This window comes from Podarcis bocagei (genome assembly GCF_964188305.1).
Source record: "Podarcis bocagei genome assembly, chromosome: 1".
Lineage (NCBI taxonomy): Eukaryota > Metazoa > Chordata > Lepidosauria > Squamata > Lacertidae > Podarcis > Podarcis bocagei.
The window spans coordinates 40360229-40386083 of record NC_138125.1 but is presented as its reverse complement, the minus strand read 5'-3'; the positions used below and the strand labels follow the sequence as shown (position 1 = coordinate 40386083).

The following is a 25855-nucleotide window of genomic DNA, read 5'->3' as shown; positions in this document are numbered from 1 at the left end:
TTAATCACAGATTTATTTTGGATTTTGGCTAAAATACAATATGTAGAAAAGAAAGAAATCGGGCCCATTTTGTGGTTTTAGACTTTTGATGATAGTACAGAAATCTTGCTCATTAAATTGGAAGAAGCTGCCCAAGGACTTCAGTGATGATTCCACCCTAAGACTGTACCCTAAACAGGCTCGGCCTATTTTACCCGAAGGAGTATCTCCACCACCATCGTTCTGCCCAGACACTGAGGTCCAACGCCGAGGGCCTTCTGGCGGGTCCCTCACTGCAAGAAGTGAGGTTGCAGGAAACCAGGCAGAGGGCCTTCTCGGTAGTGGTGCCCGCCCTGTGGAACACCCTCCCATCAGATGTCAAAGAAATAAATGTATATCTATCTAACTTTTAGAAGACATCTGAAGGCAGCCCTGTTTAGGGAAGCTTTTAATATTTGATGAACTATTGTATTTTAAGATTTTGTTGGGAGCCGCCCAGAGTGGCTGGGGAATCCCAGCCAGATGGGCGGGGTATTAATAATAATAATAATAATAATAATAATAATAATAATAATAATAATAATAATAATTTGTATAGTTATCAGACATGTGTCAAGAAAGAACAGTTGCCATATCATTGTAGCCCCCCCCCCCCCAATCTTTGGTTTCAGAGGATAAAGGTAGCAGGAGGGCTACCAGAAGATAAGATCAGCAAACCACAATAAACTCTAATGTCCATACAATACTTCATGTATGTGTATGCAACAGTTAACTGGATCAGGATCACTGCTTGTAATAAACTTTAGTGGCAGTTAGAGAAAATTACTACTAAACACATGAAAGGGTGAGACTTATCATCATGCATAGTGAGCTAATGAGTAGAAATTGTGTTAGAGAAAGGAGACAAGTTCTGTGTGAAGAATTTGCTTCCACAGACATAATCCTTTAAGATTGGTAGTAGCTCAGAATATAATGGAGAGTTTCTTATCCCATGACATGAAAAAAAAATGGTGTGTTCTTTCTTGTGGAAAGAGAGGATGAGCATGTAGGAACAAGTATTTTGGGCAGAATAACCATGATCTTCATAATGCTATCATTCATAAGACATTAACTGGACACTGGAAAATTCTTCCCATTAATTCCCCTGCTTGAATGTGTGATAGCAGGTTTGAGAAACCCACTTGGATCTGTTTCTGTAGAAAGAATCCTCTTACACCTATATGCCAGGGCTGCAAAATAGCTGCAGATCTCATTTTATTCTTACAAAAGCTAGCAGAGTTTTGTCATTGTCTTTGTGAGTAGAGATCAGGCTTCCATTGGTGACTCACATATGCGCAAACATTTTTAAAAAGATATTTGCAAAACTCAACTGATCCATATTAATTAGCTGACATAAATGTTAGCCCTCAAAGATTGTACTGTCCTATTTTTTTAAACCTAACCTGCAGCACTATTCAAAGGAAATTCAAGTTGACATTGCTTAATAGATTTAAAATATAAAAATAGAAAGCGATAAAAGTGTGGCATAGAATAAGCACAGCTAATGCACGAAGCAAGGAATGAACATATAGCCTGACAGAATATTATTTATTGTGCAGTGCTTTGTTTAAGAGCTGATAGAACATGCATCTAGCTTGCAAATTGTGTTATCATCTTTTCTCTTGCAAATCCCAAATGTTTCAAGAGATGTATAATGGTTCTGATAATAAGCTATATAGTTTTTTCTTACATTTGACAATAGGTTTTTCTTTTTTAAAATGTAAGTATACAAGGAAGAAAGATTAGTTTGCAGTAGTTCTAAGGGTATGAATAGGTAAATTTGATCCTGTAAATTTGTTCTATCTGGGGCAGCTAAATTTTGTTTATTTAAAACATTTATTATTTGCTCTCCTGTACGGCAGCAGTCCCAGAGAGGGGTACGTTAAAAAGTTCAAATACAATGTGTATGACGGAAAGAAAACCAACACAATAATAAACCAGTGACTCAGACATTAATGTTCAGCAAACACACGGGTGCAGAGGTATGTCAGCTGCATCTAGGAGTTCCACAGCCTGGGTGCTATTACGGAGAAGACCCTCAGTAATGACATAAGAGCATAAGAATCTTGCTGGGTTAGACCAAAGGCCCATCTAATCCCACATCTTGTTATCACAGCAGCAGTGCTCTTCCCTCCTATGGCTGGCATTCAGAAGTATGCTGGGAGAATTCAACATAGTGCTACAGCAATCATTACATAAGTGAAAGCACTACAGTTTGCCAGGCAGAATAAATCCCTCCTCTCTGCTGGGATATTCCATTCCACCTTAAGGTACAGGCATGAGACTGTTGTGTGTCACATGTCTGTTTACACTCCAGCACAGCTTGCTGGGAACTACCGTTTGCTTATGCTGCTTGCTTTGGACATGAAGGGGAGAAGACATGTTTTTCCTTTTGTCCTGATGTATGCTGAATAAATATGCTCAACACAGCCTCTCCCTGCCACTTCTGTTGCGCAGCGTTATTTACTCTGCTGAGTGTGCGTGCCCAGCTTCTGAAGCTAGGGTCGCAGTTTCACGCTGATCCAAGGATTGGAGATCCCCTGGCACACCAGCCGGTGGGCTGGGGCCAGCTGGGGGCCTGCCAATTGCCCCCGATTCTTTGGCTGCATCCCAACACTCTCCTCCCCCATGAGCTGCTCTGGGGGTTCTCCCAACCCCTCCCCACAAGCCAATTCCAAGGGGGAGGGGGAGGGGAGGGAGCTAAAGCCACATTGCTCTAGTCAAAGTCATTGCACAGGCTTCAACTAGTGGGACTCATTAGTTGAATCTGGCACACTGCCAGAAGTGGAAGTAGAACACAGTGATCTTGGCTGGTAGCCATGATACCCTTACCCTTCATCAATTTGTCAAATCCTCTTTGGAAGCAATCCAAAATTGTGGCTATCACTATGTCTTGAGGGAGCAAATTCCATAGCTGAACTGTGTATAGGTGGTAACCCATTTTGCGCATGTCCAATTGATGCACCACCGCTGACGCACAGGTTCTTTTGGGCCTGGAAGATGGCAGGGTAGGGTGGGCTTATGTGTGCTCCGCTGACGCACGTGGGGGCCAGAAATGTACTGTTGCCCGCTGTATTGTGTGGAAAAGTGATTTGTCTGTACTGAATCTCTATCATTCAGTTTTATTGGATGGCTCTGAGTTCTAGTATCCACTTTCTCTACACCATGCAAAATCATACATCTCTCATGTCTCCCTTACTCCCCTTTTTAGAAATGAAAAAGGCCCAGATGTTGTAACCTTTCCTCCTTCCTTACTTTACCATTTTGGTGACTCCTACATAATCAATTTCAGATGGTTATGGTGCTCCCTGTAGATCTTAATTCATGGGCAGGTCTATATGAGTGAAGGTTCTCCAGGCCCCAAGTTGTACATGGCTCTGTAAGTCAACATGAGCACCTTGAACTTAGTCTGCAGCAAACTGGCAGCCAGTTTTCAGAATTGGTGCTAATGTGTTCCTGGTAGGCTGCATCATATAGCAGCCCCACCAGTGCATTTTGTGCTGACTGCATCTTCCAGACCAGCTTTAAGAGCAACCCTGCATGGATCACATTACAATAATCTATGACCAGGCTTTCAACGGTCATAGCATGAAAACCAGCTAGAGCTGATTGAAGGTGACCTCAGCCATAGGGGCCACGAGTCACCTGCAACAGTTCTGGATCTAACAGCATTCTCAAAATACATACCTATTCTTTCAGGGCAGCAGGTAACCTGCCCAATTCCCAGATTTGTAAATCTTGTCAGAATTTAGTCTCAGGGTTTTTTTGGTTCTAATCAGGCCTTTCACTGCATCCAGACACGTCTAGAATCTGCACAACCTCACCTATAGCAGATAATACAGAGAAATAGATATGTATTGTGCCACAACAGCCAAAGGTATTCAGGCGATTGATATATTGGTGGCACACGTCCAGGAATATGTCAGTATTGTTCAAATTAAGCCTTTGAATTCATTATAACATGACCTTAAAACAATTTTCAGAAATCTTCTGTTAAAAAAAAAAGCATCCTAGGTTAGAAAATCAAGGTAGAACCTTCATGTCAGAGCTTTTTTGCATATTCCCTTGAAAACCTCTTTTTAAGTATTTTTAAATGATATTTATATATTTATATTAATTATTACTTCCAAACCTTTTTACTGCCTGCTTTATATTTAGATGGTGTAAATTGCTTTTATGTTAATTTAACATCAACACTTCTGATTTTATTTTTTCCTGTTTCTACTTTATATGTTTCATGCTAATTCAGCTTGAAAATAAAATTAAAAAGATTAGCTGTTTACCATGCTGGGTCTTAAATGGGGTGGATTTTTCATTTTGGCATTATTTCAAGCCTCGGTTAGGTTTGTCTTTAGTTTAGGGGCCAATTCACACAACCACTTCATTGCATGATGGCTTTGAAATGGTTTGACTTTTGTAATGTGTTCTGCTTTACCAATTGGATGCCATATTCAGAAAATCAGTCATATGCCTGAGACCAAACTTCACTGTCTTGGGAAATGGATGTAGCTCAGTTGTAAACTGCACACACTGCGTGCCAAAGTCCCCATGTTAAATCTCTGGAATTGCCAGGTAGCGCTGGGAAAGATTCTTGTCTGAAAGCCTGGATAGCAGCTGCCAGTCATTGTATGGAGTCAGCCAAGATGCTATGGACTACAATTCCCATCAGCCAGAGCCAGCACTTCCATTGGTCAGGGATTATGGATATTGTGGTCCACAAGATCTTTCAGGTGCCATTTTAGCTGCTTTAGTATAGGCAATACTGAATTAGATGGATCAATGGGCTGACTTCTATGTTCCATGTGCTATTTCTTTATTTTAGTATATTGTGCCTTACCTCTTAAGTTAGGTAGAGCCTGTAGTATTTTGAGCATGTTATTTCCTTATCCTGTCTATAACAATTCCAAGAAAGCTTTCTATAGCCCTGCTTTTCAACAGTCTCCGCTGGAAATTGGAACAAAGACAAACACCAGTTAACAACAACAAAATGATCAGAGCTTTAGTAGCCATTTTGGTCCCACAAAGCAAGAAACCTGAATCAAGTGAAACAATGGTGCTCGTTTTAACCAAACAGAAACCTTAAATTGGGTTCAGATGTGTATATGTTTCAATGTTACATTAATATTTACCTAGACGTGACTGATGTCTTACAGCAAAATATCTCAAAGTAAGTTATTGATGCACGGTTAATTAGATTAGTTAGATTTTCCTGATATAAGATTGAAATACAAAAATATTTTTTTATCTATTCTTGTTCTTTGATCTGTATCCACCCCTGAAGACGTAGGCAAATTCCTGCAGCTCTTCTCTTCAATGCACACATGAAGGGGAAAGAAAGATGCTTTGCTTAAGTAGTAGAACTTGAAGTTATCAGGGGCGGGGAAAAGGAAACTCTGCCACAAATCTCAAATGAGCTGCTAATTAAAAGCTTGTATTTTCCCCTCTTTTGTCACAAAGAATTTCCATGTTCATTTAGGCAAGTCCAAGTAAATTAGAGCGGCCCATTGCAGCTGACAAAGTAAGATGAGAGCTGAAAATATGTGCTCTCCATGTGTTGTAACAGATTACGTGGTAGTATTATAGCCAATGTTATTGATGTCAGGAGAAGCTAAAGGTTTGTGATGCAAATGTGAGAAAGATAGCTTTCTGTCAGCCTAAGATGAAATGTAAAGTTTTATTGAACCAAGTGTGGTCCTGATGGTGAACTTCTCTGAGGCAATCCCTCATAACATATGAGAGCATTATAGGCACCGTGCTGAGACCACAGGATGTGTCGGAAGCAGGGGGATTAGATTAAGCTGACATATATACTTAGTAGGATGCTGTTACGCCTTTAGAAGGCTTTAGCATAAATTCTGACCATTTCTTTCCATATTCTCATTTCCATAGCACATTAATATAAATAAGTTTGAGATGATTTGCCTGTACCATCCAGACAACTAGGTTATTCCTCAGCATGTGAACATTCTCACTATTAAGACTTTGCGAGCCTCGTTCGTACAAAGTATGCAAAAATGTCTCTGAATATTTAACAGGGATTGAAAGAAATCTCTCGTTACATAATCCTTAAAAAAAGAGAAACAAATCACAAGAATAGGAGCAGATACTAGGCAACATAATAAAATGGCTATCTATTCCTTGATCTGATTTATCACCATGCACCACTGTGAAATCATCTGCAGAGTAACAGAACCTTAAAAGGAGTACCTCATACGTAAGATGAGGTAAAGCAAATAGAACAGATCTTAAAACTCAACAACAATACCAGCTCAATCCCATTCTATAGAAGGCGTCATTTTTTATAAGGTCTAATAATATGTTCCCCAAATGCCCAAAATCAGGGTTTGGGAAATCTCTAGAGGAATTCCGTCGTTGAAGGCAGTCATAAAGAGAGCCCATCTCTATGCCTTTATACTAGTTCGTAGATAATGAACTCAAGAGGATACTTGCACACAATCTTAACAAGTGTAATAAGCCTTGGGAATTTCTAGGGTAGATTCTAGTCTCATTTGCACATAACACTATGCTATGATTTGCTGAACAGGCAAGAATCAATCTTGTATATGAGCACAGCTCCCTTCACCTAATGCTGGTTTTGTTTTCTCATCATTCTTGCCCCACTCCTCTCTAACAGGGTGAGCATCTGGGGCAGGTTGCCTAAATAAATCAGGATTAAGAGAGAACAGTGGGTTTGGGCATTATAAGAAACCATAGTTAAGGCAAGCCAAGATTTATAAGCCAGCTTCAAACCATGGCTTCATATTCTGTTCTGTTGGCTGCAAAACAAACCGTAGTTAATTGGCCATGGTGGGTTCAACATACAAACAGACTGCATAAACAAACTGAGGTTTAGTGTTACATGAGAACTCAGTTCACACTTCAGTCTAAACCTTGGTTCAGAAACCAGATTCAGACATCATTGTTTGAAACGGATTTGCCAATCTTGCTTTGTGCCAACTGTGGTTTGGTATGATATCTGAATTGATAAACTAGAGTTAGAGCCAGGTTTGCTCTATTTCCAGATGCCGCTGGAGACTAGAATGCTCAAAGTTATTGTTTGCCTATACATTTGGAAGATGGTGTGAAACCATGGGACTGAGCTACTGCTGTATATCCAGTATCAAAATGTGGTCCGACCTGAGAGGAGGATTTTTATGATTTACTGTACCCTGGGTGAAAACATTTTTTCAGGATAAGATTAAATTGGGGTCCTGATTCAGCATTTGCATTGCATGGTCAAATGCTTTGCAAAAACCTTTATATGTTCCTATGCTGTGTTATCCCTTCTAATATAACATGAAACCTGAAAATGCGCACACACAGAGAGAGGGTTTATCCCACTGTGCCATCAACGGATATGAAGATGAGATCCATGTTGAACACACCTTTAAATGAGCATTACACCATTACTTAGAACTATTTTATAAAGGGTTTCTAAGTCCCGCAAAAAAAGTGGATTGATTCATTTTAAAGAAATATTTCCAGAAACAATCCTGCTGGTGGTTAAACAAAATGTCTTGGAAAATGTTCTGCGCTGTTATTGATGTGAAGACTCTGGTTTAAAAATAAAAAATAGTATTAGCACTGAAACCTCTAATTCAGAGTTCACATCCCAAACAAGTCCTTTCCAATTATAACCTGAGATATTTTTTGTGAGAAAAATTTATCACTTTTGATCTTCTTATGGCTTCCTCTTAGCCACAAAAATGATTGAATGGGAAAAAACCCCTCAAGGTTACAGAAACTCAGCCTTGAATAAAAATAATATCTTGCCTCTAGCTTACTTGGCCTTTAAAAATACACTTTTTGGTTCTAGCCCTTACGCATTACTGAACCAGGTGATCAAGGTCGGAAAAAGGATACTGAAGTAGACAGATCCTGTGTCTAATTTAGTCCTAAAAACAAGCTCCCCCCCCCCCCAAATCTCCCATCACTCAGATTGATTTATCTCTGCCTTTTGTGCAGCCTACAATGACACATTCCTGTGGCACCTTATCTATGGAAAAATTTTCTTGAAAACGGACCCTTAAATTCAGTGTTCTTTTCGTATGTTGCAATTTGTGTTCCTTGCCAAGACTAGCAGTCCCTACTCCCCAAACACTACAGCTTCTTCGGTCCCAGCTGTATAGTCAGTAAATGTCTTTATCCCTTCAGTTCTTAAAAAGAATTAATTTCAGACCCATCCTCTGGGAGGTCAGGAGAGTTCTCAAGGCCCTGTTCACCAGTGGCAGTGGCCCGCCCCTCCTCTGCTGCTAAACACTTGAGCAAAAGCCAGATAACAGCTCTTACTTTCCAGCTAGGCCTCAGAAGTCACAAAACAGAAAATGACAAAATGGAATGAAAGCAGTGATTGGATGCCTATAATATCTCTGTGTGCACCCAACATTTTTTTGCTCAAATCGCCTGCCCAGAAAGTTGAGAGGCACCTGAAAATACTTTTATCTGGGAGACCTTTTATCTGGGACATTCACCCCTGTCCAAACAGCCAACCCCCTAGAAAATGCACTAAAGTAAAGGTACTCTCAGTGCAGTATTAGGACTGCTCTGATATCAGATACCACTATCCTAATGCACTTCGTGTGCCCTTTTCACATATTGAAAATTATGAGCAAAAAATAACAAATGAGACCATGCTGTAGATTTCAAACTTTCACTGTTTGGTGCACACATTGCCAATTAGTTAGTTCAAAGGGGTTTTAGACCCAGTGTTAGTACGGAAACTGCTTTGATCACCCTTTGTGATTATCTCTGTTGGGAGAGAGATTGGGGGGGGGGATGTGTCTGTTAGGATATTTCCGTTCCACCTTAAAAGGGAGCAGGCTTTGTGAGTCACAGAGTCTGCGCATGTTCTATTCACAGGATGTTTATGCTTGCTATTCCTTTCGATTTCGCCAGTTGGCCAGAGATGCTGACACAGAACGGTCATGTTTTCTTTTGTTCTGTTCTACGCTAAATAAAGTCTGTAAATTATGCTCTTCTGCGGTGCAAGCTTTCTGCTGTGTTTCTGCTGATAGACATTGTGCACAAGCCTGGAATGTGGGAATCTATTTCTAAGGTTTCGTGCCGCTAACTGCTGGATCTGCCTGTCTACGGGAGATCGATGGACGTCCGACAGCCAGCTTGGGTCATAATGGACTATATCTCCCTGGCAGTTTCCCAACAGTGTCCCTGTTAATTCTCCTAGCAGCTTACCGTACCATCAACCATGATGTCCTTCTGTAGCAGCTGTCAGAGTTGAGGGTGGGTGGTTCCAGTCCTTCTTGGATGGTCATTTTCAGAGGGTGATGCTTGGGGAGTGTCATTTGGCCCCACAGAGCCTTCAATGTGGGGTTCTGTGGGGGATAAATTTTATCCTTGATGTTGTTCGGCATCTAGATGAAAACATTGAGTGGGATCATCCGGAGACTGGGAGTACCTTGTCTGCAATATGCTGATGACACACAGCTCTGTTTCTCATTTACATCTGCAGGTGTGGCAGTGGATGTGCTGGACCGATATGTTGCCTCAGTAATGGACTGGATGAGAGCCAGTGCACTGAAGCTCAGTCCAGATAAGGCACTGTTAGTGGGTGTCTTCCTAGACTGAGTAGATAGGAAGCTACCTGCTCTTGACAGGATAACACTGCCTCTAAAGGAGCAGGTATATAGTTTAGGGATACTTCTGGGCCCATTGCTGTCACTGGAGACTCAGCTTTGCCCCTATCTGGATAGGGATAGCTTAAATTTTGTTGTCTATGCTCTGGTAACCTCTAGGATAGATTACTGCAATGCATTATAAGAAAGACTGAATATAATTCAGAAACTGCCGCTGGTCAGAATTCCATGGCCAGGTTGTTCACTAATCCTGGCCTGACTGCACTGCCTACCAATTAGTTTCTGGGCCCAATTAAAAGTGTCGGTCTTCACTTATAAAGTCTTATGCAGCTTAGGACCCTAATACCTAAAGGACCGCCTCTCCTTATATGAACCGACTCATACCCTGCAGTATTGTCTGAGGCCCTTCTTCATGGGTGGTCTAGAGGGTGGCAGCATAAGAAGGGGACTTTTCAGTGGTGGCTCCCTGCTTGTGGAATGTTCTCCCCAGGGAGGTTTACCTGATGCCATTGTTACATATTTAGGCATTGTTACATATTTAGGCATCAGGCAAAAAAATAAATTCATTTTTTGTCAAGCTTTTAGCTTTTAATTATCTATGTCCTTTTTCCATAATGGGGTGTTTGAATTGCCGTGGCAAAAAAAAAAAGCAACTAAAAATTTAATTAATAATTATTATAATAATAGTTATAGTTTACATAAATTAAAATACACCAGAAGATTTTATATTTGACTAATTGCACCTTATTAGTTTTCACAATGTTTACAGAAGAGGGCACAAGCATTATTGTGAGTATTAATGTAATCCTGCCCGCGTTTACTCAGACGTAAGTCCATGTTCAATGTGGGTTACACCCAGGTGAGTTTGGTTTGCATCCTGAAAGAAAGAAAGTCCAAAGAAGTGTCAGTGCTAAAATGAACTTTAAAAACTGATCCAACCAAAGGTAAAGCATTTTAATCTGTTTAAGTGAGAGTGAATGCAACACAATACGATATATGTCTCTTTGAAAATAAGTAAGACGATGAACTCATTATGGGACTTATTCCCAGGAACTTGTGTATAGTATTCCAGACTGAATCACATCTTCACTCTCCCATTGACATCAACAGGACTTAACTTTGGCTTTGTTGTGTTTTGTGATTTTCTCCAAAGCCCTTGTAATTTAGGCTGAATGGAAACACCATGGACCTCAATGCCAAATGTACAGAGGTGGAAATTTCATTTTAATTCCTTGGGCTTCCTGTTAAGGAAAATACAAAAAGTGCCAAATGTAATAGCTCAGGCAGAAGAACTTTGCTGCTGTTCCAAAAAAATAAATAACTAATAGCTGGCAAAATTGGTACTTGAGGAAAGGAATAAAATTATGATACCTGTAACCAATTAGGGAACAGTGCCTTGATTCACTGCGGTGTGTTGTAATGACATTTTAAAAGGGTACATGTGGATAAACTGGGCTCCTTGCCACAGAAGAGGCTTAGAAACCCTGCCAATACCATGCCCGTTCAGAAACCTATATGTGGAATGGTGGTTAATAGAATGGCAATTTGTATTATTTACCTTATTCTTCAGTTATACAGTGGTACCTCGGGTTAAGAACTTAATTTGTGCTGGAGGTCTGTTCTTAACCTGAAACTGTTCTTAACCTGAATCACCACTTTAGCTAATGGGGCCTCCTGCTGCTGCTGCTCGGCAGCAGTGCGATTTCTGTTCTCATCCTGAAGCAAAGTTCTTAACCGAGGTACTATTTCTGGGTTAGTGGAGTCTGTAACCTCAAGCGTCTGTAACCCGAGGTAGCACTGTACTGCTATAATGCCACCTTAGGACTCCTCACTTTTTCCCCCTCCCAAAAGTTCTACCTCTCTATAAAGGAATGTGAAAATGTAATATTGGAACTACAGCAGAGGGCATTTCTCTACCAGAGCGCTGATATGGGTAGGGCAGCGGTGGGGAACTGTTGACTTTCCAGATGTAGTTCCCACCAGGCCCTGTCAGCATTGCCAGTAGTCAGAGATTACGTGTGTTCTCCATCGATGTATGGGAGGCTACCAATTTCCGACCTCAATATAGAACAAATCACACAATGTCCCGTGTCTTGTTTTCAGGAATTCTGTCGAAATAATTTATCTGCTTCCTTGTTGCTATTTATTTTGGCAATTTTTAATAGCTGTCCCCACAGGCATGTGTGCATATGCCCCCTTTTTCTGTGTACTTTGGGGCCTGTTTGAGTCATTTTTCGTTTAGTGACCTCTGTTCTTTCTTTAAGCATCTTTGCTTTCCAGATGTATCCAACTGCCTTACGCTGTTCAGGGTAAAAGATCAGATGCCATAGCTGAAAAATGGACACGCATACATGTCTCAGAAGTTGAGAGGACTACAGAGTCTTAAAAATAAACAGCTTGGGATTGGGGATTTTAGATGAAATAAACACCTTGCTCAGTTGCTCCTTCATCAGATTAGCTTGAGTTTAAGCCATTTATTCTTGTTCTAGTAACATGTTGCTGATAAAAGCTGTTCAGAAATTATTGCTAGCTGCTGCTGTGTCCTCATGTTACATGTTTTATTATTAGTGCAAGTTTGAAAAACATATTTTTGGGTTTTCTTCATAAGACAAACTTTTGTGTTTAAATTTTAGATCTTTTCAAAAATTGAAAGAATAGGCCATGATCCAAAAACTAAGCTTTATGTTACAGCTTGGACACACAAACAGATTATTCTTTGTTTCTCTCCCCCCCAACCCCCCCCCCTTCCCAGCATATTTCCCATCAAGGTTCAAAGATGGCTTTTAATGAGGCATCTTTGAACCTTGATGGGAAATATGCTGTTTTTTATTAAAGTAAATTTCTTCATCAATGTCAATGTGATACAGGTTGTACCCAAAATCTCACTGCTATACAGTGTGACAGGTTCAGCATTATTATTATTATTCATTTCATTTCTATACCACTTTATATTTTTAGGGGGGAGAGCTCAAAGCACATTAAAACATCAAATAAAACAATGTAGAATAAAACGTTACTGAAGAATGTCTAATATAAAGTATACATTCAAAGCAGCATAATTTAACAGGAAACTAAAATATTATCTTAAAAGATTTTAAAATAAAGCCTTACAGAGGAGGTCAACTACAGAACGCAGTAAATTTAACAACATACTGTGTGTGTGTATATATATATAGCGCCTCGGTCCAGTATACCTGCAGGAGCGTCTCCACCCCACCCCCATACCCCCATCATTCTGCCCAGACACTGAGGTCCAGCGCCGAGGGCCTTCTGGTGGTTCCCTCACTGCAAGAAGCCAAGTTACAGGGAACCAGGCAGAGGGCCTTCTCGGTAGTGGCACCCGCCCTGTGAAATGCCCTCCCACCAGATGTCAAAGAGAAAAACAACTACCAGACTTTTAGAAGACATCTGAAGGCAGCCCTGGTAAGGGGAGCTTTTAATGTTTGACAGACTATTATACTTTAATATTTTGTTGAAAGCCGCCCAAAGTGGCTGGGGAAACCCAGCCAGATGGGCGGGGTATACATAATAAATTATTATTATTAATCAAAACATTAAAACATTTCAAAAGAAAGCATTACTAAAGGGAGTCAGATATAATCTGCACATTAAAAATGGCATAATTCACAAGAGCCTAAAGTATTACCACAAACATGGAACCTACATTTCCAATCCTGCCAATGGTGGTTCCTGGTGACCAGTGGTTGTGGAATCTCAGGCTTGGGGATCTGGGTCTGCGCTATGCCAATATGGTCTTTGGTCTCTTCAGTAGCCTCTGCTTTTGTAGCCCTCCCAGGCCAGGTGGAAAAAGGCTTGCAAGGCAGGGAGCAGGTCTTCCATAACTCACAGCCAAGAATAAGAAAATAGGTGTGTACAGTGGTACCTCAGATTACAGACGCTTCAGGTTACATACGCTTCAGGTTACAGACTCCACTAACCCAGAAATAGTGCTTCAAATTAAGAACTTTGCTTCAGGAGAACAGAAATCATGCTCCGGCAGTGTGGCGGCAGCAGGAGGCCCCATTAGCTAAAGTGGTGCTTCAGGTTAAGAACAATTTCGGGTTAAGTAAGGACCTCTGGAACGAATTCAGTACTTAACCTGAGGTACCACTGTACTGCTGGCATTATAGACACTCTGTGTGTGTGGTATGAAATCTTCAATCAGTCCCCTGTACAAATCACAGAACTCCCCACATTATGGAGAATTCGCAGTTGTGGTAAATTCTGTGACGATAGAAAAAATACCTTCCCATGCAAAATGTAAGAAATAACATTTCCCATATCAGAAGCACGCATAAGATCTTTCTAATTTTTTTCAACTTGTTCAGAATTAACCAGTATGGACAACCCCAATGAATTCATGAGATGCTGATTAGTCTCCCTGAACATTGCATGGATTTGTAACTCAGTCAGTCGTGGTGAACCAAAATGGTCTAAAAATAGGAATATGTGGTTTGCATATTCTGAGCCTGTCAACCACACTGGATACAAAAGTTTCTGATACAAAGCTTCCCAAACTGTTTCAGCATTAATAATTGTTACCCTTTTGCAAAATCCAATTTCACCCTCGGGTGTGAAAGCAAGCGGCAAACATCAGACAGGAAAAAAATCCCCTATGAGAGAATATATAGACTTGGAAGGGAATCTAGTTCAAAGTGCCACTAAGCTGAAAAACACACTGAGTGACCAGTAGGTGGGACACCATCTCTCAGCCCATCCTGCTTCACAGGGTTATTGGTGAGGATGAAGATGAGCAACTGTGTATGGTATCTTGAACTCCTCAGAGGAAGGCTGGGGTGTTGATTTTGCTATCGTCGTCATCTGCTTCAAGGCAGAACTTTGTGAGAATATGCTGCCTGTTTTCAAGTTCGACAAACCAAGTGCCACTGTGCTTTTTATGTGGGTGGTCGGGGTTTTTATTTTATTGAAGCACCTTTTGAAAGGCATACTCTGACTCAGAAGGAGAGGATTTATGGAAACTGTGCTTACCGTTCATATAAGTGTAGCAATTTTGTTCTGCCACCTACCACCCATTTAACGTTTTCTTTTTCCTTTTCACATATCTTTTAAAAATGCAGCCATTACAGGGGTAAAAAAAAAAAAAAGTGTAGTGGGGGAAAAAACATTTTTGCCACTTGCTCTGTAACTTCTAAACCCCAAAGAGATAGTTTTATATAGCTATAAGAAAAGTTCAGGAGAGATTTTTTTTTAATCTTCTTAAGTTTTGCCTTTGACATCTGGTGTGCTATAAAAGATGTAGTGCAGCTCTTAATGTTATTGTCAGCTGCTTTTGATACATGCAAAGCACAAAGGACCCGGTTATATATGTGAAATTTTGCCTAACTTTAGCAACAAACCCATCTTGAATTTTCCTTACGTGTTTTAACCAGAAATGCAACTTTTAACAGCCAGTATGCCAAATGCCATAATTGTGTTCCAAAGTCCAAAGATTTGATGTGATTTCCTTCTGAGAGCTTCAGTGGCCTGGGAACCATGGCTCCACATGTCCATGAGTGATGCAGATCATGTGGGACTTTTCTACTCAGCAGAGAGGGAAGGTGCGAGTCACGTGAGAATAAACCATGGAATCAGTTCCACGCACAAGGTTTCGTCGTGAACACATACCACATACAGGATCACACCCAAAGGAAGCTGCATGAGAGCACCCTAGGGACAACAAAGAACTGTAACAAGAAGATACAGTATTATATAGCAAGTCATAGAAGGCCCTGGGCATATTAGTGGTTCTCAATCTATGGGATTGCTGCTTTTAGAGAAAAAGCTAACATGGATACATGGTGTATGCACATAATTTGTACATTTTTGATGGAGCAATACAAATTATACTTGGAACCGAAAAGGAGGGGGTAGGTTTTCCCAATTAATAAATGAGCAGAGGGTCGATTTAATATATGGAAGACTCTTAATGAATCAGTTACTGTCACACAACATGCTGATGCTCAACATCCAATGAATATCAGAGAAACCACCAGTGAATCTAATAGGAAGCAAGTTTAATATGATTCACATTTACTATTAATGTAATGTGAAACTGTTAAACTTTTATAACACATGATTTTAGTTAGTTTAATCAATGTCTATTGAGATAAGCTAGAAAAGGGGCACCTACATGCTTTCTTGGTGGAGAACAGAGCTCTCTATCATCTGCCTAAAGTTACTTGGACTTAAATATTCAGTGATGGTCAGTATCAGATTTGCAGTCAGACCAAAGAGCCCCGATTGCATTGTTTATATGTGACCCCCTTGCTCTCCACTTCAGATATTTCACTGGGCATGGCATACTCATTCCATAATCACCTCTGAAGTCCCACTCACTGCACAATCAACAGAAACCTCTCAGGGGCATTTGAGCTATACATGATTGAGTTTAGATATCTTTTACATATGTCCCTGCTGCTCATGCTTTTTTCAGTATCAATGTCAGTGCCAAAGAACGATTCCTAGACAATTATTATAAATAGGTCAAATCACAGGTTATTAATTCCTTCGGGTGTTACTATTGTGCTGCTTTGTTGGTTTTCTTCTCCAAAAAAGTGTCTTTGGCTTACGTTTAGAAAATCAGGATGTTTGTAGCCTGGTTCCTATTCCGCACACTGGAATCCTAGAACAATCCAAGTGGAAAACAGCTTAAGTTAACTTGAACATATGAGACTTGGTTCCATCCGATTTCACTTTGCGTTTGTGGTTCTAAAGCCCACAAGCTGTTAAACTATCTCAATGGGGAGCTCATGTAGCGTAGTACTAATGGTGTAATTTTGGCGCGATTACCTTGGAGTATATACACTATTGGAAATAGTGAGGCTTGTTTCACTATTGAAGTAGCAAAATCTTCCTCAGGGTTGTCATGAAAGAGTGTGAATTATTAGGCCTCTGGTTCAAATTTTTGCTCAGGCATAAATTCTCTAGATGTCCTTCTCGCTCTTCCCTCAGTTCATCCCTCGCGTCCTGCTGTGCCCCCCACCTGCAATATGCAACTTATCTTGAAGAGCTGGTAAAATGATTATTGAGATAATGTCAGCGAAGTGCATTCCGCAGTTGACATGGGCTTAGTCCAATCAAACAGACTCTCTCACATATCCTGTGCCTCTGAGACTAGGCAGTGCATGGCTTTCCAAATGAAACAAAGGATTTAAGGACTAGTGCAGATGTCTCCACCCGCTGTTCACTTCCCTGCTTTCTGCCCCATCGTGGAGATCAGCTACCACTAGTGATGAAACCAACAGAACCCCAATCAAGATGGTTAAAACCTGACATTCATCAACATTACACAACGAAGACTTGCCCTTTCCAACTTAAGTGTGCAGAATCCCATAGCCCATGCAAACCCATTATCCCCCCTTTTTAAATCACAGGTATCTCGTAGCATTTACTGACTGCAGGAATACAAGGATGTAAGCCTGGGTAATCGGTAGCTTGTACTTGCTTAATGACAACATGATATCCAGCAAGGTTCCAGATAAAATGAAGGATGCATGATCAGTCATCTGCTGCTGCAGCAAACAGCATGTGGCCAAAATCAATCACAAAATGTAAACACCTTCCTGCTGTCAGAACTCAAACAAAGCATCCTACAATCAAAAGCGGGGCGGGGGGTAGGGGGAATAAATTCCAGGAAGCTGATGAGAGAAGGAGAAAAAACAATGTCTGTTTATTGATGCAGTGGTGATCCTTTCTAAATGTGGACTGAGTAAAAGAGCAAAATGTATGAATTCCAGATTCTTCAATGTACACACACTACCTAACCTGCTACATTAAAACTCAAGCTTAAAGTCTAATCTTAAATTTCAAGTAAATCCATAGGTCCCCCCACCCAAATGCAAGTACAAGCATTTAGGTCTTAACTGTGGAGAATTCATCTATTGTTTTAGGACACTGAGACAGGGAAGGTGAGACAGAAATGAGAGCATTGTTATCCTCAGAGATGATAACTTTTGGAGTGCGGTAGAGAATAAGCGACTGTTGGTGTTTTTCAAATAGATTTACATTCTAAATGCCAGAGTGGAGAGCATCATTTTGTACCTTGAAAGTGTTTTTGGAACTTACTCTGAACATAACGGAGGTTTCTGCTGCATGTTGTGTTTGATGAAGGGTACTCCTTCACGCATCCTTGTTGAAATGAATGGGAATTTAATGATACTGCACGGTATCTAGCTCTGTAGGAAGTGCTTGATTGGTCTATGTACCCTTTGCCTGATCTAAGACCTCTTGAGTTCAGTTCCTGGCTAACTTATATAATCAGAGTGTCATAGTAAAACGACCTCTCTTGCTTAATATCTATGGTACCACAGCAGACTCCCAGGCACCATGGGGAGAGTGTAATTTAAGTATCAGACCCCTTTTTCTACCTGAGGGCTGCATGATCACAGGTCAAGGTCATATTCTGGCCAGACAAAAGCGCTCAAGGAAGGGCACAGAGCAGGGCCAGTGAGTGATATGGTCTGGGCAAAGGGGCATTGCCTGAGGAGGGGTTGTGGCCTAGTGAGTTTCCTGAAGGCCAGAAAGACTTGGAGGGCTGCATTTAGCCCCCGGGCCTGACGTTCTGTACAACTAGCGTGAACTGAAACACCTGTGCTGTGCAGCTACTGTATTTTTTGCACCATAACACTCACTTTTTTCCTCCTAAAAAGTAAGGGGAAATGTCTGTGTGTGTTATGGAGGGAATGCCTACAGGTGGCATGCCTACGGATTTTCCTCCTCTAAAAACTACGTGCGTGTTATGGTCAGGTGCGTGTTATAGAGCGAAAAATACGGTACTTCTTCTAATGGCTACTTAGTACAGACAGTACATTTGGAAATTGGTGGTTAGAAGGAGTCTAAAATGTCTGAAATAGCGTGCTTTACTCTCCCACCCCCAAAACATCACGAAAGTCTGCTTGATTTATCCTAGTTTGGTATATTACAATAGACATGGGAAATTCAAGTGGTCGTATTGTAATTTTAAAAGTCTGCACACGGATCTCCTCTGGCTCCCATCTCTGCCAGGAAAATTTTTCCTGTTGTCAGTCAACAGAATGTAATATCATCTTGGAAATGAGTGGACGTTTAAAGTGTAGAACTGACTTTTGCCCCTTTCAGCATTTTCCTACTTCTGGTCATTCCAATTTCTGCACAGAAATAATAAATTGTACACAGGTTACATAATTTAAAATAAAAATAAAAATGGATTGAGCCTTTACTTTTGGATAATTATTATCCTGTATCTAATCTTTCTTTTGTTCTTCAATTTCTTGAACATGTTCTTTTGTGTACTATTTCAACAGTTTATTATCTCTTTTTATCCTCTTCAAACTGGTTTCCAGGCCTATCATTCAATAGATTATACCACTTTCACTAACCATTTCCCCCCTTTTTTCTGTCCAAACAATAGCAGTCATTTGTTTTTATTTATCTGTAATTAAATTTTTTATCATATTGTATCTCCTCATCATATTGGGGTTTAGATCCCTTCAGGGTGGTGTACAACATAAAATCAAATTGATTCCAGCCCTAAATTCCAAATGTTGGGGAAGGGGGAAGAGGCCTGGGATTGATCTGCAAGTGATGCTGTGTGCTGCCAAGAAGAGACTCTGCAGGAGCTCTCAACTCTATACAGCATTATTTTCATTTTCCTTTGCAACCAGAGATCATGAGGCTTCTATACAAGTCTCATGGTTTCCAGCTGCAATTGATGCATCATTCACAGCTGGAGACCTTGCGGAGCATCATTTTCAACAAGAGATCATGGGGCATGTATCTAAGACCTATGGCTGCAAATGGAAATGCTGTTGGTGTTGGTGGCATGCCATTTAGCCCAGCTAAGCTCAAAATGGCTTTTCTTGAACCATATTTGGGGCTACTTTGTTCAAGGGGATGAGTTTGCATTCTGAACTTTTCCTCTCAGATAGCTACCCCGTCTCTAGTGATTGTACTTACATGACTTTGGATGGATCTAGTCTTCTGCCATGTCTTAGTGCCTGTAGTTGCATTAAGTGCAGTTATGTTCAATTATGATACGAAGTGAGAACGAAAAAGGTTGCAATTACCACTTTAGACAGCTAGAATGCCTTTAGCCACATTTGGATCCCACTTATCTCTCTCAAGGAGTGTGTAACATTGTTGGGCGGGGGAGAGCTTTTGTTTTGACTATGTCATTCTAGATGGAAAGTAAAAAGTTACTCTGTGTTTCTTGAGATTTTTATAACATTTTAAATACCTCTAGTGGCAGTATTTTGCAATACTGTTCCTGGCTTTGTGTTGATGTTTTGCACACCGGTTTTGAAATGTTGAAAAAGAAAGGCAGTCCCCAAACCTGAAAAAGAAGCAAGTGGAAACCACATAAGAAGAAGAAGAGTTTGGATTTGATATCCTGCTTTAACACTACCCTTAGGAATCTCAAAGCGGCTAACATTCTCCTTTCCCTTCCTCCCCCACAACAAACACTCTGTGAGGTGAGTGGGGCTGAGAGACTTCAAAGAAGTGTGACTAGCCCAAGGTCACCCAGCAGCTGCATGTGGAGGAGCGGAGACGCGAACCCCGTTCCCCAGATTACGAGTCCACCGCTCTTAACCACCACACCACACTGTTGGGAAGAAGGATCAAAGGAAGCGGGAAAAGAGCTTTGCCCTTCTTGTTATTCCACCCGGCAATTTCAATTTTCCCCTTCTTCCACTCATCCAATCACCTACTCATCCTCTGCCACCACCACTGCTTATCATTCCTCATCACCATTTACATCAGTGGGAATTTGCAATTCGCAAATCATCCATCCCAATTTGCAGATCATCAAAGTTCCATTGTAACTCTCAGGGTTGTTTCCCCCCAATTTAGTTAGGAAATTCTTATCTTCAGTAGCATGTTTTCTAATGAGAGCCTGCTTGGCAGCAAAATTTGGCAAAGGCCACATTGCAATTGCTTGCTTATGATAGGCACCATAGGGCTTCATTTGGTTGAGTTGGGCATGTGGTGTGGATGAAGGCCTCCTGAATACTGAAAATGATGGAATCATAGAATTGTAGAGTTGGAAGAGACCCTGAGGATTATCTAGTCCAACTCCCTGCAATGCAGGAATATCCATACGGGGATCAAACCTGCAACCTTGCCGTTATCAGGACCACGTTCTCACCAACTGAGCTATCCAGGCTGGCCATAATAATGTTGCTCTATAGTCAGTTTCGTAAAGGAGTCCATTCTCAAGGCCAACCCATCCTTAGGTTCTAAACAGAATTTAAAAGCCATTCTTAAGGCATGCACGGTAAATATTAGCATATTGGGGTTCACTGCATTGGGCAAGCTTAAGATGGTCATATCTGTTGGAAGAGTGGCATGTGTGATCTCTCTAGGAGATGAGACTATGTTGTGATGTCAGGGTTGTGAGCTTTGCTCCTCGCATAAATGCACATCTTCTCATGTGTGCACCTGTGTGCTAATCTAAGAGTGGACTTGCATTTCATATGAGAAGCGCAAACAAAATACACACAGTCACTGGTTGCACAGTCATTCCATAGCGGTAGAAAGAGAGAGACCATGCAAGTCAAGACAGCAATCTGACACAGGTGAAACTGAGCTTGTTGAACTGGGCTTTCGGAAACCATATGTGGGGTTTACACAAACTTAATAGCCATAAGTCAGATGCTCTGGTTCATAACATTGTATTGAGCTACCTTTATGTGATAAAATAGAGTGGTTTTCCTTGTGATCAAAGTAAGGGGAGAACAAGCAATGTAGAGATAGGCTCTAGCCTTCATCAGTGCAGGGCAAGAGATTTGGAGGGAGTCATGTAATGCTATAAACTGGAAAATATTTGAGAAACGTATTCACAGAAGGCTTGAATGGTATCCCCACCTAAAGGCTAAATGTTCTGCATATTTGATATTAATTGCATCTGCTTCATTAATTTTTCATAAGGCCTTCGGGCAGCTGGGGGTGGGGGGTTGTTGTTGTTTTAATCGGATCTTAAAGGTACTTTCTTAGTCAGCCCTCCAGCACCATCTCACAGTTGTGAACTGGAATTTGATACTCTGGGTCACTTAAAGCCGCTTGCTTTCTGGATCTCAAAGGTGATAACTTGAGCCAGTTCCAATAAAACATCACGCAATGGCTGTTCTCTAAAGTGCATGAAGTCTTCAGCCCATCTTTGATATGTTTTGGATGCTCCTTTCAGAACCTTTTGGATGTGTAAAGCATGCATAGGTGGCCGCTTAATGAGCAAGCGTGGCAGATCCCCCTACAGCAAAGCTTGCAGCAGCGCCGCAAACCATTTAACTTTCTTTTGTGTGATTTTACCTGTTTCATTACCTTTTCACTTAACTGAGCTTTCCTTCCACTGTTTAATAGTCTGTAGCAGTGGGAGATGAGAATTCACTGAAACGTAGAACACAGAAAGGAAATGTGGGTGACGAAATGAGACAATTTGTATAAAATGGCAACAAAATTGTTCTTTTTAATATGAAATATTGTACTTCTCTTTAAAAAAAAAACCACACAAAAAAACCCACACCTTATTTCCACAGGCCTGTTTTAATTGCCCAAATTAACTGAGGATAGCATTAAGCAGAATTGAAAAAGTCCACACAGCAAATTTGCCATACAGCTTAAAATAGGTCTTCTTCACTTTATGCAGTATATTATCAATATAAAGAGGCTCACAAGGGCAATTGCTTTTCTAAATTAATCATTTTCCTAAGGCCATCTGCTTGCCAAGCATTTCAGTCACTCAGCTTCACAGAATTCTTGGTGGTACTTTTACTTGAAGTGGTTCCATCCGGCTGCCACAAGAAATACACAAGGGAATTAGACCAACCGAGGGCTGCATTAATCATGAGGAAAGAAGAAATGCTCATAGAAAAGCAAAAATGGGAGGAGGGAAAACGGCAGCATTCCTCAACCTGGTGCCCTCCGGGTGTTCTGGACTACAATTCCCATCAGCCCCAATCAGCATGGCAAATAGTTCAGGGTGATGGGAGTTGTAGTCCAATCGTGAAGGCATCAGGTTGAAGTAGGCTGCAATAAGGAGTAATAGTACAGGATGAGACTGATTTTTACTGTCCAGTCCTATGTGTACCGCTGTGCAGGTAAGGCGAAAGAAGTAGCTGATCATATGAAGGAGCAATGAGAAATGTGGATTTGGGGCAAGCTCACAGAAATCCATGCATTTTTGAATCTGAGTAGAAGGGGAATAGGAAGGCCAGCAAGGCAGAGGAAAAATATGCCAAATGTCAGTTTGAAATAACCAGTTCATTTTTTTAGCCCCGTTCTCTAATGTGTGATTATTATGATCTCAGCAAAATTTTACACAACCTTCCAGCATTGATTGTTTCTGATCCTATGTGTGCACAAAAACCAAACCTTGTCTTTAAAACTTTAAAACAAAAGTTTTATTTCTGGATATGGTCATGTGTATTTGGTAGGGTCTTCCAAGCATACCTGGCACACACCAGGATTTGCAGCCCCATTGCAGTGAGACACAACTGGGCCTAGTAACTTAAGGATTGGCACTGACCGTTACAAATAGCAGAACTGCATATTGCACAGTTTTCTCTGACCGATTGGAAGTACTATCCTAGTAAGGTACAACGGGGCCAGGTAAGGTAAGAATTGGTTGAAACAAACAAGCTACCCTCTTATCTGTATCCTGAGCAAAATTGTAATAAATTTTCCTAGGCAATATGTCTGGTCTAATAGCATTTATTTCCCCTCCTATGTTCGACAAGGGAAGATCCATCTACTGTTTTAAGGTCTCAATTACTATCTCCTGTCAAGGGATAATGTGTAAAAATATGCAAGGTCTTTAACATTGTACAGCCCTTAAGTACTTGATATGTGAATTAGTTGCTTTAAACTGTTACTCTTTATACAGATCAGAATTATCTGTGGCAGTTAATGGATGTATCAGAGAGAAGAAATATGTCCATTAATGATACTGAGGTTTCCAGAAATCCTTGTTAGGGGAAATAAATAAAGCAAGAGATTAGTGCATAAAGATATTTTATTATCATTTCATCACATACCAGGTGTGTTCTTTCAGGGGGACTCTAATTCAGAAAAGCTTGAGGTCCATAATCACATAAAGGAACAGCCAAGTTGCATATAGCATGCTTCTCAGTGTTTAAAACATTATGCGTTAACAAAACAGCTCTGAGCAGTGCAGTCCTATACAGGTCTACTCAGAAGAAAGTCTCAGAGCTTACTTCCAGGAAAGGGGAGGGGGTTGAAAGCTCATTCCATTACAAAGTTGCTCAAATGAACATTTAGTATATGCATAGTGATTGAAACAGTTTTGTACAACTGGAAAGTCAAAATGGTGTGGCAAAGATTATCATTACTCACCATATCACTGGTGGCTGAGGGCCAATAAGCTGAATCTAAATTCTGACAAGACAGAGGGTTTGTGAGTGGGTGGTTCCTTTGCACAGAAATTGGAAATATGAGTAGGTTGGTAGTCCAAGCGTACTCATGGAACCATCTATGTCAGTAGAGTCCTGGGGCAATCCATGACTTGGAATGCCTTTCATCACTTTCAGGTGGCTTGCCAGCTATGGCCATTATTGGACAGGAATAGCCTGGCTGCTATAGTTTTCTCGGTGGCTGCTCCCGGTTTTTGGAACTCCCTCCCTAGAGAAGTTAGACTGGCTCCCTTCCTGTTGTCCTTCCACCGGCAGGTGAAGACTTTCTTGTTCCAATAAGCTTCGCAGAATTGACCACTTTTAATGAAAGGGCTTGTGTCGTGCCTTTATTATTGTTGTTGTTGTATTGTAAGTTTTTAATAAGAGGATGAGATTGTGAGTGTTGTAACTCTGTGAATACAACAGCGCCATGTGCCATAGGACTCCTTAGCATGTGGCTTCATCACATTAGCCGGGCCTTAGCTCTATCCTAGTAATAAACACTGTCTAGCCTAAGTTGATCACCCTTATGTCCTGTTGATTTCATAGGAAGAAAGAGTTGGTTTCAATGGGATCGCCAGAGGTGTGACCTGACCTGGATTGTGCTCAAGGGCATTTATTCAAAATGCTTCTTTCATAGGTTTTTGTCCTTCATTTTGTTAGTTTATTAAAATGATTGACACCGAGCAGACAGAACTTGAACCTTAGAGTTACAGCTGCTTGTTATTCAGAGTAATTGAGATAACACTGCTGATACTTGATTGCTTGATGTAAAAAAAGGGGGGAAATATCAAACTATAAACAGAGTGAAACCACAATCAAATTGCACTTTTGTCATAAATAACATCCACTGTCCAGAGAATTAGATATGCCTAAAACTTGCTGAGAGGTTAGGACTCTGAAACATTCACATTTTAGCCTTTTGCATTTTACATGCAAGATAAATATTTAAACTCGCATTGGATTTTAAAAAAATAAATCTCTCTATGAATTTTTTTACAGTTCTTTCACCAGAGCCATTTTTCGCCCGACTTAAAGAGATCAGCCATGCAGCTTTTCCCCCCAGTAGGCCAATTAACTATTTTGACTGTTTTACGTTTTACTTACAAAATTCCATGAAGAATAAAATTGTATTAGGGACTAATTGGCCGCCAGATGGTATTATTATAACTGAAGCAGTGTCTGTTATAATGTAGCAGTGTTCTGCACTGTGATTTTAACTATTTCAGGCAACAGGTGATGGGTAATGATATTGCTTTAATGTATAGGGTTTCCCCTCCCCCCCTTTCTTTTTAACATGTATTATTCTCAAGGGAAGAAAACCCTGTTCAATAAGGCTGCAAGTTTTAATCCATTCATCAACATGATTAATCGGTTACAACAGAGATGTTGCTGGACTACAACTCTCATCATCCCAGAGCATTGACCAGATCTGCTGGAGCTGCTGAGAGTTAAGAGTCTCACAACATATGTAATGCCATAGCTGCCCTGTCCCAGCGGTTTGATCAAAATTTGCCCCCTAGGATGGCTACAAGCAAAGAGATTTGAGCCTGGGGTTCTTGAAAGATCTGCTACAGTTCAGGACAGTATTCTACTGGTCCTGCTGCTGCCACACTACCTGAAGCTAAGCCATGGTTCTTCTGAGCATTATGTGCAAACTGGGCCACCAAGTCCTTCCTCTTCCTTAAACTGACATGTTTCTAGGTGTCCCAACTTTACAATTTAGACTACACCTACCCTAAAATAATCTGATGACTCACTAGCTGCCACCATCTTTTGAGTTAACACAGCAGTAGGACTGGTGAATCTAACTGGGATAACAAGATGGCTCCCGATCTCTGCCCCATCCTTCTACTCTGATTG

At 40.8% G+C, this 25855-nt stretch overlaps 1 protein-coding gene and 1 long non-coding RNA gene across 4 annotated transcripts in view; one reads left to right on the top strand and one right to left on the bottom strand.

The window, feature by feature from the left end:
- Positions 1–25855, top strand: part of DPH6 (diphthamine biosynthesis 6) — a 239730-nt gene that overhangs the window by 191761 nt on the left and 22114 nt on the right. The gene's annotated exons all lie outside the window — the stretch shown is intronic.
- On the bottom strand, positions 1166–10067 carry LOC308596319. The gene is made up of 4 exons (XR_014012460.1): positions 9996–10067; positions 9216–9350; positions 4856–4962; positions 1166–3842 (listed from the first exon to the last, which is right to left on the bottom strand). It is a non-coding gene; the product is annotated as an uncharacterized lncRNA (long non-coding RNA).